Source organism: Hermetia illucens, chromosome 4, assembly GCF_905115235.1.
Source record: "Hermetia illucens chromosome 4, iHerIll2.2.curated.20191125, whole genome shotgun sequence".
Taxonomy (NCBI): domain Eukaryota; kingdom Metazoa; phylum Arthropoda; class Insecta; order Diptera; family Stratiomyidae; genus Hermetia; species Hermetia illucens.
The window spans coordinates 154,256,350-154,273,329 of record NC_051852.1 but is presented as its reverse complement, the minus strand read 5'-3'; the positions used below and the strand labels follow the sequence as shown (position 1 = coordinate 154,273,329).

General features: G+C 43.2%; 1 protein-coding gene across 1 annotated transcript in view; it reads right to left on the bottom strand.

Annotated features, from left to right (window-relative positions):
- LOC119653574 overlaps positions 1-16,980 on the bottom strand; it is a 194,781-nt gene that overhangs the window by 128,410 nt on the left and 49,391 nt on the right. The window lies entirely within an intron of this gene.

Genomic DNA, 16,980 nt, shown 5'->3' with positions numbered 1-16,980 from the left:
CCTCAGCTCATGAGTATCTAGAGAGTTGAAGATTACCTACAGGCCACGAAACTACCCGTCTCCCTGTGGGTAGGCGCCGCTCTGAGGGTTCGTAAGGCCACAGAGGTGGTCAAATCCAACAAACAAGCAGTTTGGGTGGGGAATATAGGTATCCTTAGATGCAGCTCGCTAAACGAGGTGTTTAGAATTTGGGCCTCAAAAGCAAAGTACAGAGCCTGATCGATTTCTAAGCGTGACAAGAATGTGCTGTGCTGCGAATCGATCGCAAAAGCTTGAAGGCGCTGGAAAACAATGGCAGTGATGGCCCTGAGGAAGAGCGGCTAGTGAGAATGTGCTGGACCCTTTAGTATCGTGAGAGCCGCAAGTTGCGAGGTACTCGAAGGAACTCGAGGACCTACTGCGTGACACACAACCTCCGGGTTATTGTTGGTGCCACTGCAAACGGACATCATGAAGCTTGGGAGAACCTTCTTAGATGCGATTTGATAATCACCGAACTTCATTAGAAGGCGGCACAAAGAGATAATTGGCATGACCTTCTCTTTCTTTTGAATCGCTCCCAAAGTGCTCCCATTGGATGAATCTAATGGGTCTTCGCTCTCAGACTACAGATATGTTTCTATGAAAATTGATGGAGCCGATATTATATTCCCATTCCTTTCAACTGGAAGCACTACAAGTGAGATGCGAAGGCGTAAGGAGGTAGTTAAAATAAATTATAATATAGAGTTGGCTCAAGATGAGCTAAACAATGCCATCTACACCTCGTACGAAAATGGCGGTAGACTAACAAAGAAGTGCCGTCAAGCAAAGTTCAGCTAGTGGAATAATAATTTGGCAGACCTAGACTAGAAGATTACTCATTAGGGCAAAGAGGACCGGACGGTGGGGTGATTACAACGCAATACCTACCCACTATAAAAAAGAGGTCAGGAAAACCGAGAGGATTCGTCAAGAAAATTCTATGGGAATGAGCGCTTAAGGCACCTTTGGACGACTCCAGCTAATCACAGAAGTTACTCGAGACCCGACAAAAAAATAGAAAGGAAACTCGAAAAACCCTTCTAGAAAGCAACTTTACAGATTCTGAAATAATAATTAGTAGCGAGATCCCGTTGGATAAAATAATTCCGAACAATTGGATAAGTAGAGACAACTGGAAATCATGAAACTGAATAAGATGTCCATATGGACATCTCGTTAAAATCTATAGAGCCAGTGTTGTATATGGGCTGTATGTCGCCGGCTTTCAGGTAGGTTAGGAGGAGCCTTGCTAGAAAAGCCGGGCCGAGATCTAACCTAGGCTAAAGCCTATAAGTCTCACCTCTTTCATTATTAAGGCACTGAAACGAAACCAGCATGCTTATGATTCTGGAGAATCTTTTGAAAGGGCACCATCATGGAGACTGTATATATATTGGCTGAAGTCGGCAAACCTTAATCTACCTGTGTATATTTGCAAAACCTGCGGATTTTCTTCAGTTACTGAAAGAAATAAACCATGCAACCAATGAATTGGTATGACAATCATCATCGCATGGAGGATTACGGAGAGGGCTGCCATATGCTCCTCCACACCTCCCCGCACCCCCGCCGAAAAGAGGGAGAGGAGAAGGTACACGGAGCAGGTCCTCTCTGTAACCCCCCTTGTTCACCGCGACAATGATTGTCTTACCAATAAGCTCATTAATGTTTTATAAATGTCGTCTTTCCAAGGCGCCATAACCTTCCAACGGGCGATGACCGCCACAATTCTTCGGCCATGCTAAAAAACGGGACATTCTTCTTCTTTCCCCTTCTCTCTGGGGTGGAGTTGACAAATCACAAACTGCCACGAACATTCATCAAAATTGAAGAGGGGTCACAGCTCTCTCCCTGCATAAACTTCTCACCCCTAAGAAGATGGCTGTTTTTTCCTTCTTTCGTTGCCCGTACTCCAATTCCTCGATCCTCTGCCATTCCAGCCACCTCGTGACCTTCCATCCTCCTCTTGGCCACCGCAGAACCGTTGTTCATACCTCCGTAACTGGGCACCGTACCGCAAGAGCAATTGCCTTCTGGCTGGTGTCTCTCGGGGCTGATCTACTGCCCTCGATGACCTCCTCCGTCCCGTCCCGTGGCAACTGGGAGGGGGTTGACTGTCCACCGTCCGTGCGTATACCCGGACGCCGGAAAGGCCTTTAAAGCTCCCTGTAGTAAAACAAAGAAGAGGGATTGTGGCTCATATAGCCCGGGAGTGACTCCATCCACTCCAATCCTTATTTAAGGTAAATAATTACCTTTGTAAGAAATGACATCGCAGACAATGAGTTGTCGTTTTCCAAAGAATTAAAATGCGTCTTTCAATATAGGTTCGATTTATTTTCTACAAGATAAAAGTGTAATGACAGAATAATTTATGAGCCTTTACTCTAAGGAGGAGGGGGCGGAATTCACCACCGTCATCCGGAGTTCACAGCCCACTGCCTGCGTTGCGTCTAACGTGCCTCTATTTTATTTTGATTGTAACACTCACTGTATTCGGCTTGCTGGTCGTGATCGTAACCGAATGCTCCGAGGCTTATATAGTCGAGACCTGAGCCTGCATGGAGGCTCATCTGAAGTGGCTTCGGCCACTTAACCTCAGCAAGAGTATACTGGTACCATAGGATCCGGGATAGATCTCTGAATTTGTATGTCTCAGGAGAATTTCTGGTTGATGTACTTTTAACCCGGTTATTAGCGGTTAGCGCTCTAGTGGAAGTTTCACGGGGTTGTGGTTACATCCAAGCAGGCAAAGAGACTTTTAGGTCGCAAACGTGGAACTTGTGTCTCAACGGGGGTGGCTTAGTACAGTAGAGATTTAGGTAGGTCTCGTATCAACCTTCGTGATTGCTGAGCCTTAGTATAGACTGGTACCGTGGTTGCTTGTCATAGTGCGGTTCTGATTGTGGTCACAGAATCAATCCGTGTCTTAAGAAGACCAATCTATACGACAGGTACTGACGTAAAACCATCACGGACGTCGAATGTAAGTGCAAAGTAATCATAATTTAAAATATTCGTTCAAAGTTAAGTCCTATTGTTTTAACAAGAAAATAGTCCCAATGGGGCGCCATAATCTTTCAAGTGGGGATGGCCGTCACAGTTTTATAACGGGGTTAGAGAAGGGAACCTTCCTGTTGCTCGTCCATAACTCCATAACTCCTCCATCCTTTCTCTTAACGCGGGGGTCATAATTCTTTAAGGGTGGGTGGCCGCAATAGGCTTTCAACAGGATTGACGGGACCGCCTTTTTCGCCTGCATAAACTACCCAACCCTACGAGGAAGGGGGTGAAAATTCAATCATTACCACTTTTACGGATGGTCGGTATAGAAGTTGGTCATTTGCAGCGCCATATAGTGGCGAATTACAGCAAAGTATATGTCATATAAACCTTCTATATTAAAAAATATATATATGTACCAATTTTCATGGCGATTCTTTGAACGGATTCGAATTCTATCGATCGCAAAAATATTTGTTATGCGCTCCTTAACATCTGATGCTTTAAGCTTCATCCTTTAGAAAAGTTAGCAATTTGGTTGGGTTTTAGAGATTTCAAAGCAAGTTTAAAAGGGATGATCATTGGTGATAAAAAATGGATAGTTTAGGAAAATATGCCGTCTTGAAGCCATAAACATTCGCCTCATACGATTTCAAAAACAGGCGGTTATGTTTCCAGGGATCGGATTGGTGTGATGTTTGGGTGGTGAATTGGAAGGAGGTGGTGTTTTTGGGGTCCCAGCAATGAAACCAACGTTCAATTCAGAAGAGTATTGCTTGCTTACTATTTCAAGGAATCTTTTATCTAGACACGCCCGCACATCGGCAGTCGTAGCGAAGTGGTATTTCATTCCCGCATTACTGTAGTCGACACACATCGCTGGTCACCCTTCAAAGCTTATTGCAGCCTGCATAGTATGTGCTGCCTCACTCAGTCTGTTTGCCTAAACTTGCGTCGACAGAATTTCACTGGTAAAATTCAAATGAGTTGGCAAATCAGCAACTTCTTCAGTTTTTACCAATAATGACAGCTCATTCTCGTGGTACGTGGAATCATGAAGCTCACTGAAAAATGCCCAAAGGCAATCGGACAAAACGGAACATTCTCGATAACATCCTTTTCGTATTGATGGTATCAACCGGTAGGAGCATACAGTAAACACGATATGTAGCCTTTTACAATCGTTCATGAAAAGCAAGCCGGCATGAGGACATCTGTGTAGTAAGACTTTAAAATATACGTCGCCACGGCTATTCTTGTTATCACTTTTCATCCCAGAGGTTCTTAGGTAAAGCACAGATACAAGGTCATGGCGAAACCTATGTTTACCGATGGAAGATTAGTATGGTAGTCAAAGGCCGGCTCCCGGTCCAAACATTCGTCTGTCACTGTCTGTCTTTGCAAGAAGAGCATACCCGGCCTTGTCTTTTCTGCCTCTGAAAGTCGGGTGGAAACTCGAATTTTGCAGCGTATAGGCTTCAGTTAAACGAATGCGCTCACACTGTGAATAGGTGAATAAACTTGCAATGAAGATATCTCAAGAATCAAATATGGGAGCCTGCATTAGGAATCAGCAAAACTGCATGGGTGGCTACCATGTGAGACCGGCAGCTCATGCAATCAGCCCATCGATGGGAAATATCCGTGGACTGTAGAAAATGATTACCGCACGATGCACGAGGGATTAAAATAGTTGAAGTCCTGAAACTGAAAAGTTCAATGACCGGATGTTGTCCTCTAGAAAAACAACTGCGCACGATGGGGGATCTATAATGGAGAAACATACCATCTACAGAATAACATACTCCTTCAGCAGAACCAAGGTAATCATCTTTTCATAAAACTTTGCAGAACAATAAGCTATCATGCTGTAATATGGGGCAGTATAACCAAGTCCTACACAAAGCGCCCTTATAATCCTTAATTTATGCTGTTGGAGACTGCTTTCGTAAGTGGTGATTGATAAACAAAAGGACATATGAATGCTCCGGTGACAGGAAGCTTTTGGAAACGATCTTAATTTTGTTTAAGACGAAAAAGTAACGCTGGAAGTGACACACCTCGGGATCGCTCTGCCTCAGGAAGAAAGGCTCCAGCAAATTGTAATGAACTTAAAGGAATAGGAGGATCAAACGATCATCCTAGTTGGCCAAAAACGACCTAGAGGCAAGAGCTAACTAGGATAATAGTTTGATCCTCCTATTCCTATAAGTTCATTACAAATGGAGCCCAACATTTCCTGGATTCAGGCCTAATTCTTATTTGCAGGTTTTCTGAATCAAGCCTATCCCGGCTCACAACTTCGTTTGGTGGTGCTGGATAGAGAATCAATAAATTTTCAATATTGTTCCCGGCTAGGTTCCACGTACAATTGCCTTCACATTTCTAGTTTTAGGTTTAATGCCTTTTTCTCCGGAAGCAAGTGTTCCTAAGCCTCAATTTGCTTTCCCACCTTGTAACGTAGAGTTTCCTGCCCTATCCTTGGTAGCATACCATAAGAGCTAGTCGTTTGTTGTGTTTGTCTATGAGACTTAACGTCTCATAGGCGATTACCTTCCAGAAGCCTCAGGATCTACGGGCCTTTGCGGCTATAAGCTGAAAGGCCTTTCCCTACCTCTATGTGAAACGGCTATCTCTTCGTTTCAGAATTTGGAAAAAACTAAACATTCTTTTTTCTTCGTAGGGATGAAGTGACGGGTGAGATGAATCCTTGATGAAATACGGAGGTAGTCGGCTATATGCTGTGCCGTTCCGTCCTCAATGATTCATCTTCTTCTTGGTTCTCTGACTCCAGACGAGGAAGACTGAATTCTCGCGATCCCTTTCCATTATTTTCTTTTTATTTTATTCTCTGCGACGGGGAGCAAATCGATTGTTGTTTCTTCCTTAACAAGCACCGTTTGTGGAAGTTTTTCTGCACACAGGTGAAACGATTTTCGAGGTTGGGATGGCATTTTGGCCATCCAAGAGTTTTGCGGGAATTGGTTAAAGGAGTTGACAATTTAGGGACAGACATCCTCTGAAATACTGATCTGAGGATGTCAAGGAAGAGAGGGAACCTCAGAGGCCGCGCCTCAATCACGTTCTGAGTCAGAAGAGACCATGATCGGGATTGAAATCCGTCGTGGATCTTCCCTCTCGATCGCGGCACTTAGCTCCGGAGACTTACGGCTCAACATGCGCGGTCGAGCCATTTTTTTTTTATTTTTCAATTTTAGCTCGCGTTGTGGTTTTTTTTTTCGTTAGGCCGTCGCGAATTCCTTCGTTGTTGTCACGCAGCGGTATAGACACGTTGATTTTGTATTAATGACATGTGAGGGATCAAAGCGCTCAGAGGACTCTCCACATTTCCGAGCCTGGTTAGCACAGAGACGTACAAAAACGTGTCGATCGAGCACTTTGATGGAGCTTCAGTCTTTGCGCGCTGACCTTCACGGTCAATTTCGCCAACTTTTTAGGTTTCTGGAATAGCTCTTCCCTCTAGGTCGTTCTCGGCCAACTAGGATGATCGTTTGATCCTCCCATTCCGCTAAGTTCATTACAAAATTCAGGATCAAAGCATACTCATTGCGCTCCTTGACATTAGAAAGATTGTTCACCTCCAGTTCGAACCTACCACGACTGAAAAAAGTAAAGTACTTGCAAGTGTTCGCATCATCGAAATGGGGGTCGCACGTTGTCCGAGCAACATCAAGAATAGGTGGAAACTTCACCTTAACAACAGGTCATACCACAAGGCTTCGTTCATCATCTCTCATTGGTTTCGGAGTCTTCCTACGGCCTTGGCCTCATCTTCCTTACGTTGAGACATGATCGGAAAGATTTAGAGTCATGTTACCTGGGCTCTAAATTACTTCTCGAGAAAGGGATTTAGGAGAACTGCTTCCAGAATATGCAGGATAATCTTTCGGATATGGAGAAACCGCAATTAAAAGAATATCGACACAGGAGGATGTTATTTTTTAAAGGTTTTCTACTTTCGATTTTTTTTTACGAATTTTGTCGCATTACTTACATAGGAACGTATCCTACGTGATTGGCAAATCTATCTATAATCCAGTATGGTAAGATGATTCTAGGCTACCAGTAATTGTTTAGGTTTTGCATATCCAATTTAAAAATAGGACGAATTGAACGATAATTTTCAAGAGTTGATTCAAAACTTAAACATAGATAATGATGGTTTTCTGCACGAACATTTAAATTAGCATAAGAAATAGCAATTAAGACTCGCAGATCTGCATAATGTCCAATTTTCTCATTTCCCTTCTACTAAATTAACAGATTGAAGTCTTTCCAAACCTATCATTGATATTTGATTGATTGATGCCTTTCCGATCTATTTTTCCATTAGACATTATCCAACACAGTCACGGAGCTTAACCCTGACACATTGCATGTTACTCGTTAAGTAGATTATCGCAAAACGTTCCTCCATTTAAAAGATTTTGCAGATTTTCCTATAAGTTGGATTGTATAATATATGTACTCGTATGTAGTGTGAGATATATGTATTTTCACGCGCATATATACACATTCGAAAAGGAAATCAATGAAAGGTGGCGGAGAAACGGCTGATCTTGAGATAAAGTCTATTGTGGTATGGGATTCATCAGAGAATAAGGATACTAATGAATTAAACACCGAAGGGAGCACAAAATAACTAGGTTAACTATAATCTTACTTAAGTCAGCAAAGTTCCCAGTGAATTTTAGAGCAAACGTGCTATAGATACGAGTTATCTTAATAACTTCTGTCCAAATTGGTGATTCATTTTAGGAGCGTTGATACGAAATTGTGCACGTATCTACTGATTAGAATTACTCAACCATTGCACTCCATTAGGCTAGTGGATTATCAGAATCAGTATTGGCCAGACAACACGTAATAGACGTAAGCACTCAGTCGTGCCTAAATGCAGCTTAAATAAATATCTTGCTTGAAACTCCTGCTACATAAAGGTGAACAGAATTTACCAGAATATATATGCTTTTTCGACTCCATTGTGTAATATAGGAGACTCAAAAATACTCTCCTTTTTTTATTGACCTCCCCCCCCCCTCCTTTAATTTTCAAAGGGACTTTGCTTTAGTTTCGTTGTCATCAATATTGTTCCAGTGCTAAGCCTGCAGCAGCGAGACAAGCACAAAGAAGAGCATTGAAATTCACACTGTAATCAGGATTAGAAGCTGGAGCATGAGATCGAAAACCTGACCCTCAACCAACTCGGCCATGGCACTGTCAACATTTTCTAGTCAAGTAATGAAGAAACCTCCACCAAGCGAAAGCTGCATCTGCGGTAATCGCAAGTACAAGGTCAAAGAAGAACATTGGAATAGTGCTGACTCAAGAGCCCTCGGTATGCCGGGGCCAGATTCGCGGTCTGCAAGGAGGAAGCATGCAGGCAATTTGGGAATCCTCTTGTCAAAAACCAAGAGCATGCATAATTCTTAAGAGGGCGTTACCACTTCTTGGGGAAGTAGCGAAACCAATCTCAGAGATGGGCACCTTCTTGAATTTATACTTAGCAATTACTATCCGGATGGCGCAAGTCGTTAGAGCGGTGGGCTACCGTAGCGGAGCGTCGCAGTTCAAATCTCTAACCATCTCAAATCTCGGGCGAGCGCAATGCTTACCACATTCCCTCATTCAGTGTACTGTAGTATACTGCAACGCGATCAGGGAAGCAGAACGGAGCAGACTCAAGGAATTATTTGACGGAATCGAACAAATAACAGAAGCAACCATACTTTACAAAGCTATAGCCTAAGACCGGGCAATATCTTCTGTCTGTATGAAGAAAGAGAATGGAACATTTACCGAGAATGAGGAGGACAGAGTATACCTACTTCTCAGAACTCATTTCCCGGGGTTCTACTTCTCGGCGGCAGACGACAATATTCTGCCGGACATCCCAACAACGAACAAAAGGAGAACTCGAAATTAGCAAGAGAGGTGTGGTCGGAAGCTAGAGTAAGGTGAGCTTGGGAACTTTTAAACCAGTGAAATCATCCGGAGTAGATGGCATCATTCCAGCAATAATCCAGAAGGGCTTAAAAGTCATCTTAGAATCTCTTCTAAAGATGGTAAGGGGCAGTATACCCTTGGGGATATATACAAAGGGCAGTCTGCCTTAGTAAGGAACTCCAGACATCTCGGTTTTGGTCCGAGGTACACCAATTCGATATCGCTGAAAAGCTGTCTGGCGCCCTGGCCAACACCATCGTTCCATCTGAGGTAGAGTCTGCCACATCTTCTTTTCCACCATAGATATTGCCGTTATAGACTTTTCGGGCCGAATCATCCTCACCCATACGGATTAAGTGACCTGTCCACCGCCATGCCATATACAGGTTTGGATTCTATCCAACTCTGGTCCAAATATCGACTATATTATGATTTCAGCAACTAGAACTGAGTCATATTCAGGAACAGAATGTCTTGAATCAATGCCGGCGAAAGACAGATAATCTCTTCCTCCTACGAATCTCGCCATCTCAAACTGAAGGGATTTCGTCAGTTTCAGTGTCGTTTGCAGACTTTTGTTGGACTGCTCAGGACTGCCATGAAATTATTTAATCAAATAATTATTCACACCAAAATGCAACTCCACCGAGGTGCATGTCGATTAATATTTGGACAAAATTGTGCTTAGGTGCGAACGAGCTAAACAGTCAGTAACCGCAATTTTTCCAGGTATGAAATATAGTCCTGAATGTTTTGGTCCTTGGAGCCAGCTTGGGTTGATCGTTTCATCACCTACAACAACTATCCACTGCATACCTCACAGAGAGCTTATTGATATCCTCCGATGGGTGTGACAAATGAAATACTACTTATAGTCCAAAACCCATTGAAGTTGTCCGTAAATAACTCTTTACCTATTATGACTTATCCAGTAATTAGGGACTCGGATTTAGGAATATGTAGGGGCAAATATGAGGATACCCTATGTGATAGAATCCAAACTGGATTAAGGGTTACTAGTGTCTGGTGCAAAAAGGCGGCGCTGTGCATCAATCCAGCTAAAACCACCATAGTACCATTCACTAGAAACATAAGTTTCAAAACCTGATACCGATAAGGCTACATGGCAAGGACGAAACGAGAAACAGAGGTCAAATATTTCGGAATTATGCTAGCCCAAAAATTACTCTAGAAGGCGCATGTCGGACACATTTGTCGGAAAGCTGAGAAGGCTCTGATGACTTATAGGTCCATAGCAGAAAACAAGTGGGGTTACACCCCGCAGATACTACTTTGGATATGCAATGCAATAGTAAGACTAATGATTACCTATGTGGCGGTAATCTGGGCAAAAAGAACTGAACTCAGCACACAACCCAGACAGTCACACAAACTCCAAAGATTGGGCTTGCGTGTCTATCAATGGAGCAATAAGAATATGCCCAACGGTATCCCTGGAGGGCCATCTGGGATTAACCCCTCTCCATCTGCACATAAAGATGCAGGCAAGGAGGGCAATCTTCAGGATGGCCGGGAGATCAGTGAGGCGAAGAGCTGCCTAAATCGAACGAAAATTGATATTCTTTCTAGGCGGTACCCCGAATTATTGATACCAAGGGATGACATAACAACGAGGTTTTACTTCGATACAAAGTTTGAAATACGTTGGCGTAACAAGGCAAACTGGGAGAGCGTGGCTGTGACATATGGCTTAAAGCAGCCACTGCTTACCTGGTACACTGACGAGGTCATTGGGTCAAGAAAAATGTACTTGGAGGCAATAGGTAAGCATACTAGCATATTCCAGACGGAAATATAGGCCATAGACAGATGTGCCTCCTTTCATCTCCAAAGGAACTACAGGGGGGAGAACGTTGCTATTCCAACTGACAGCCAAGGAGTTATCAAGGCATTTAAGTCCAACCAAGTGAACTCTAAACTGGTATGGGAATGCCTCGAGAGACTGAATACGCTCGGTTCGCTCAATTAGGTCTGGATACTCTGCTTTTCAGGCCAAGTTGGGTTTGAAGGCAATGAGGCACCAGACGAACTAGCACGAAGGGAGCAGGGGCGCCATTATACCAGAACCCTTCTGTGAAATCGCAAACGGGTTCATAGCTATGACATTAAAAAAAGAAGAGGCACGGTTGAGGGAACTATACTGGGCGGGTCTACCAGGAATGGAGCAGTCCAGGGTGCTTATTTGGGGATACGAACCTAGGCGCACAAAAGATTCAATAAATCTCACCAAGAATAGCCTCCGAATAGAAGTGGGAATTTTCACTCATCACTGCCAGCTAAACTATGACCTTGGGAGCCAGGGATATCTACGGACACTGCCGGCAGATTCTGTGCGGAATGTGATGAAACCTCCCTCTCACGATCTGGGACAGTGTCCGGCACTTGCGCAAAGTAGGTTAAGGCACCTGGCGCGAAATAGACTTAGCATATTGATGCAACAGGTAAGCGGATGGATGACTGCTTATGGTTTCAACCTTACACTGGAAAAAACTGAAGTAGTCATCATGACTACATAAAAAGACAATTCCGACTCTATGTCCCATATCGTTCGGCGAGTGGATAATCGAGTCAAAACCAACGACAAAGTACCTTGGACAGCAGTAACGAATAAGGCTACAGATGATTTTGGGAAATATTGGAGGTCCTACGAGTAACAGGCAACGTCTCCTAATGAGTGCAACGCAGTCTGTCCTCTTTTACGGCTCAGAGTTATGGACCGACGCTCTTGGCAAGGAGGTATATCGTAAGCATCTTGTGCATGTACAGAGACGGGGAGTTTTGCGGGTGGCATCTCCAACCGCACTGACTCTGAACCGGCCGTAATGGTGATCGCGGGATTGATTCTTGCTGCCCTTCTTGCTAAGGAGTATAAAGCCATGTATAAGCGCAAGGGAGAAGAGGCTAGGGAAGTTGATAAAATTAATAAAGGCAAATGGACTGCGCAGCTCATTGGCAATTTAGGTGTGCGGCTGAATCGGAAGCATGGTGAGACTGACTATTTCCTTACCCAGTTCTTGAGTGAGCGCGGATGTTTCCAGTCTTACCTGCATTAAAATTGGAAATGCACGATGTCCTGATTGTGTGTTTTGCAATTGACTTGTGGACGACGCCCATCACACCTTTTTTTCTTGTAGAAGGTGGAATGGGATTTGTCAGCAGCTCTATTTAAACACAAAGGACCTCTCTCCAGACAGCATTATCGAGAAAATGCTGAGAAGGGCTTAAAGGTGGAGCCGTGTTGCGCATTACGTTCGGGTCCTTCTCGTTACAAAGAAGATGTAGCTCGTCCTGTGGAGGAGCCAGATGGCAAGGTTTCCTTGAACTGACAGTTTCCTTCCTCCTCTCCCCTCCCGTTGGTGAAAGGAATTCCCTCATTTGAAAACTCCGCAAGGCGGGAGAGTTCGTGAACTAGCCCAAAGTAATGTGACAAACGGTTCCAGGCTAGCTCTCTGACGATGGGAAGGTATTTAGTTGGCAGTCCGATGACGTACCTAACCGGGAGTCCAACACTGTAAATGCATTCACCTACCCTACTCCAAAAAAAAACACAATAACCCCACAAAAATATCCAACTGGTGTTACCGGTCGATATATCAGAAAGAAGGGGGGAGGGGATATTTTGACCTGAGATAATCAGTAAGGAGAACTTTGTCCATACATGGGTCAGACGGAAAGCGGACGTGGCAGTAGATAAGGGATAAATTAAGAGATAGGGCGACAACTCATTTAGGGTGGCATCACCTGACTACTACATGATGTAGAACACAAGAGGAGTACTAGCTTCACGGAGAAACGTGGTAGGAATTGAAGAAGAATACCAAGAACTAAAAGAATCTGTCCTTGCTTCCATCTTGTGGATGATAATGCGAAAAAGATACTTGTATATCCAGATTACGACTCCCTGAACGGATAACCATACTTAGCTTCGACATTTTAGTCACCCTCGTAGAAAGAAATTTCGGGAAACTTAAAATCTTTACAAACGAGAAAATCTTAAAGATTGCTTAGATCTCGATTGGAAAATGCTGGATTAGCTCTCACATGTCATAGGACTGAGGTATTTTTGAACATCACACAAAAGAAAAAAAATTTCCGTAAAAATCAACATACGTTAAATATTCCCGATATTCAATTCGACATGGTGCTGATACTTTATCTCGTGGGGAGTAGTAATTTGGCCCGAAAAAGGCAACTATCACCTACTATAACTTTGTTAATAATAGTAGGATTCTCACCAAACTTTCCAGTACGGGGAGTGTTTAAGGTCCTAGATACCATGTGTACAGATATCCATCCTCTTTTCAGATTTTTTGGTTGAGTCGTTTCTGATAGCGTACCTTGAAATAATTGACCCTTTTCGGACCCCCGCACACCTCTTTACAACCAATTTCAAAGAGAATACCTGCCTCGCTTAAACCCAACGTAGTACAATATTATCCATTGTAAGCAAGGGGGTTCTCAGTTCTCACCTTTCCACCAATTTTGTATCAACAGAATGAACCGTTTCTGAGGAAATGGATGTGATAGACAAACAAACCGTAAACCGATTTGAAAACTGTTTGTGAAGATCTGGCACCACCTGAGTCCAAATCCACTGAAAAATCCCGTCGACAGGCGCTTACACGCATCTTTTCTAGCCAAACTCATGACTCGAATGCCGCGATCGAGTGACAAGATCCCCGACGGATCACATCCTCAATTGATGCTTCTCCTATCTCAGATGTCCATAAGGTGCGGCTTTTGTGGTACTCGCTCTACATTACCATTTTTTGGCTATGGTAATTGTAGTTGACATGACGGTTGAGTTGGTTAGTGTTGCAACAAAGAAGACAAAATGGCTGATTGGCCAAATCCATCAAAAATCAGAAGGAAACAAAGCCAAAGGATCCAAGCTGGAAGACATTATAGGCCCGGTATAGTATGGAGATCGGCGAGTAAAAGCAGATGTCGAGCTCTTCGAAGGGGACTTCAAAAATCTCTGCATAGTACCTTACAGACATTTTTGAGACGATGCAGGGCAGTCCATCAGGCGATTATAGACTATGAAAAGGGTACATATATCAAGGAAGATGCAATGTTCTTGCAGGGAAGATAGATTGAGGGTGCAGAGCCGTGAAAGACAGTCCACACCGGGAAGGTTCTTGTTGAATAAGAGGGATCGGGAGAATTTGCGTTGTACAATTTTAAGAGCACGTTAGTTGCGGAAGAGAGACCGGACTATGCAGGAATATTCAAGGATGTTTCTCACAAGGGTGTTAAAAAGTGTTAAGGAGGGCTGGATTGAGGTAAAGTCGGAGTAGGAACGTAGGATGAAACCAGATTTTTCGGTAGCACGGTTGATGGTGTCATTGAGGTGGAAATCGAAACGAAGTTTGTCATCGAACATTATAGCCAGGTCTTGGAAGGAGGTTAGTAGTGATAGGGGTTATCTACCAAGAGAGTAGAAAAAGGATGTTTAGGAGGGCTTAAACAAGTAACACATCCAGTAGCATTTGCTGACACACTCAAAGTTGGACTTCAAGAAATCTAGTGGAGTGGAGAAGAAACGGAGAAAAATAATTTAAGGTCGTTTTTGTGAAGCAAACAGGAGCAGATGGGGATATAGAGAAGGTTATAGGAAAAATAGGAAGGGGCCAGGGGGGGGGGGGGGGTAGGTGGCCAAATAGGAAGTCTTGGGGAACACCAGAGGAAGTACAGAAGGAAGGAGATGAGAAACCACGAAAACCAACTCTGTAAGGACGGTTCGATAGGTAGGAGGAGAGTCATGAGGTGACTGAGGAGGAGAAGTTGAGTGGAGAATGTTTGGAAAGGAGAATATTGGGGTCAACGATATTAAAGGCTTTGGAGAAGGCGGTTTTAATAGCGTAAACCTCCTGTTATGAATTAAAGCATTTAGCAACGAAGAAAGGAAGCAGTAGATCGATGTTGCACGAAAAAATGCTGCTCTTTTCAGTCAGTCTTTAACGGATCTCTCGAGAATTATAGGGCAAGAGGAGAAGAAGAGAGATAAGATGATCGTTTACACCTAGAGAAAAGTCTCCCTTCTTGAGGACAGGGATCCAAAATTTGCATTGTTCGAGACTTTTGTTGAAGATTATACATAGAGCAGGGCAGGGCAGGGCAATATATTGTTTAAAGTTAACAAAGACAAGGTAAGGAATCTCATCGGGGCTAGGTGCGATTATCAATGAGGAGCTTAACTGTGGAAGGCGCATAAAGAAGAATGGCCACGGATTCGGAGTAGTCTGCATCTAGAAGGGGCGTAGTTGGTGCAGTGGTCGAAGTAAACACGCAAGACAAGTAAGAACAGAGAAGGTCCCAGGATTGTTGTAGGGAGTTAGCATTGGAGTTAGCGAAGTTGATGGAAGAAGGAGTTACGGGAATAGTGATATACGAAGATGTGCAAGGATGCACTGATGTATCTCTATCTAATGCGCTAAAATGAAATTGGGCGCCGGAAGAGGCTATCTTCTACAGGGTAAATTAGTTGGAACGTAGCAAATGTGGTGCCCCACGTTGGGCGCCATTTCCCAATAATTCCCAGGAAGTCCTAGGTACATGCAATCATTTCCGATGTGTTAACCAACAACAGAATGAAAATTCTTGAGAACCAAGAAGACTTCATACAGGAACAACAAACCCAGTTTTTAGGCGGCACGAAATGCTATTGCAAATACGCGGGTTGCGTACAAAACAGCTAATTGGCGCTTGTGTCGGTGACGCCTAGATAGTTTTCTTCCGTATGTTTCCCCATTCCATGCTTCACATACACCAGAGTAAATGCGCGAAATTTTTCACACGCAAGTGATTGAAGAACGTGAAACATATGAAATGCTTTTCTTCCACCATACAAATTCAAGCAATGCGCCGGGAGATGAATTTAATGTATGTAGTCTTCTTGTGGAAAACAAACAAAAGATGTTGAGCATATCTATGTTGTTTTTGGCATTACAGTTTTCATTGTTCAACATATTATACCAAATTTCATGAAAGGCGTGGTAAATGCTCTTTTCAGCATTGTGATGCAGAAGTCACCGGAGAATAGCGTGGAGTGTGGGCTTGTTTTAGAAGTTGCAACAGAGCGATGGAGAAAGTCACGAAATGGATTCGCGTTATTTTAAGGTATCAAGACCAGTGGCCGTATTTAGATTCTAGGCTTAAAATCGTTGGTGAAAGCAAAGGCACCTTTTCAGCATTTCTAAAAATTTTATTAATTTCTTCTGCTTAAAACCAACAATACGGCCAAGATCTCCAGTTTTTGAACATTATTTTCCGAGTAAATTGTGCTATAAGGACTCCCAATCAGGGAATCAATCGACAATATTATTTTTAGATAATCACTTTACGCTAGGTAGACCTTTTTTCATTGGGAAGGTATGATTTCCTTTATGTTTATCCATTAACTTGCCATTACCTCATACCATTGAAAGATGACCACCTTCGTATTGATCAGAGTCAATCGATTATAGTATTTTCAAAATGTTAGCTAGTCTATCTTCCCAAATTCCTATCTATTTATTTGTTTTCCAATTTTGCTGTGGATATCTTCAAAGGTGTTTACAAACATCAAAACAATCATAAACAGCCACCCTACCACATTTTAAGTGTCCAATTAATCCAAGTCCTTTTCATCCTTCACTAGGTAAGGCGCCTTTGCGACGAGTCCCTGCTATCTAGCGAAGGAACTCTTTACGAATACGTAAATGTGTATGTAATTGTATAAATATGGATAGTCCTACCGACATTTGCAGATCACAAAAGGATTCCCTCCTGTGAATATAGAAGTAACGCAAGGAGTACATCCACACACTAAACTTGTAGGAAATTCGATATCGATCGATTTAAACAATGTCCTCGATTAGTACAAACTGTTCCTTTGTATTCGAGTTCCGTATGCTTACTTGCCCGCTGAGGAAAATTGCCGGCAGCAAGCTCAGGACGTGAACCTTAGTCCTTGGGGCCTAG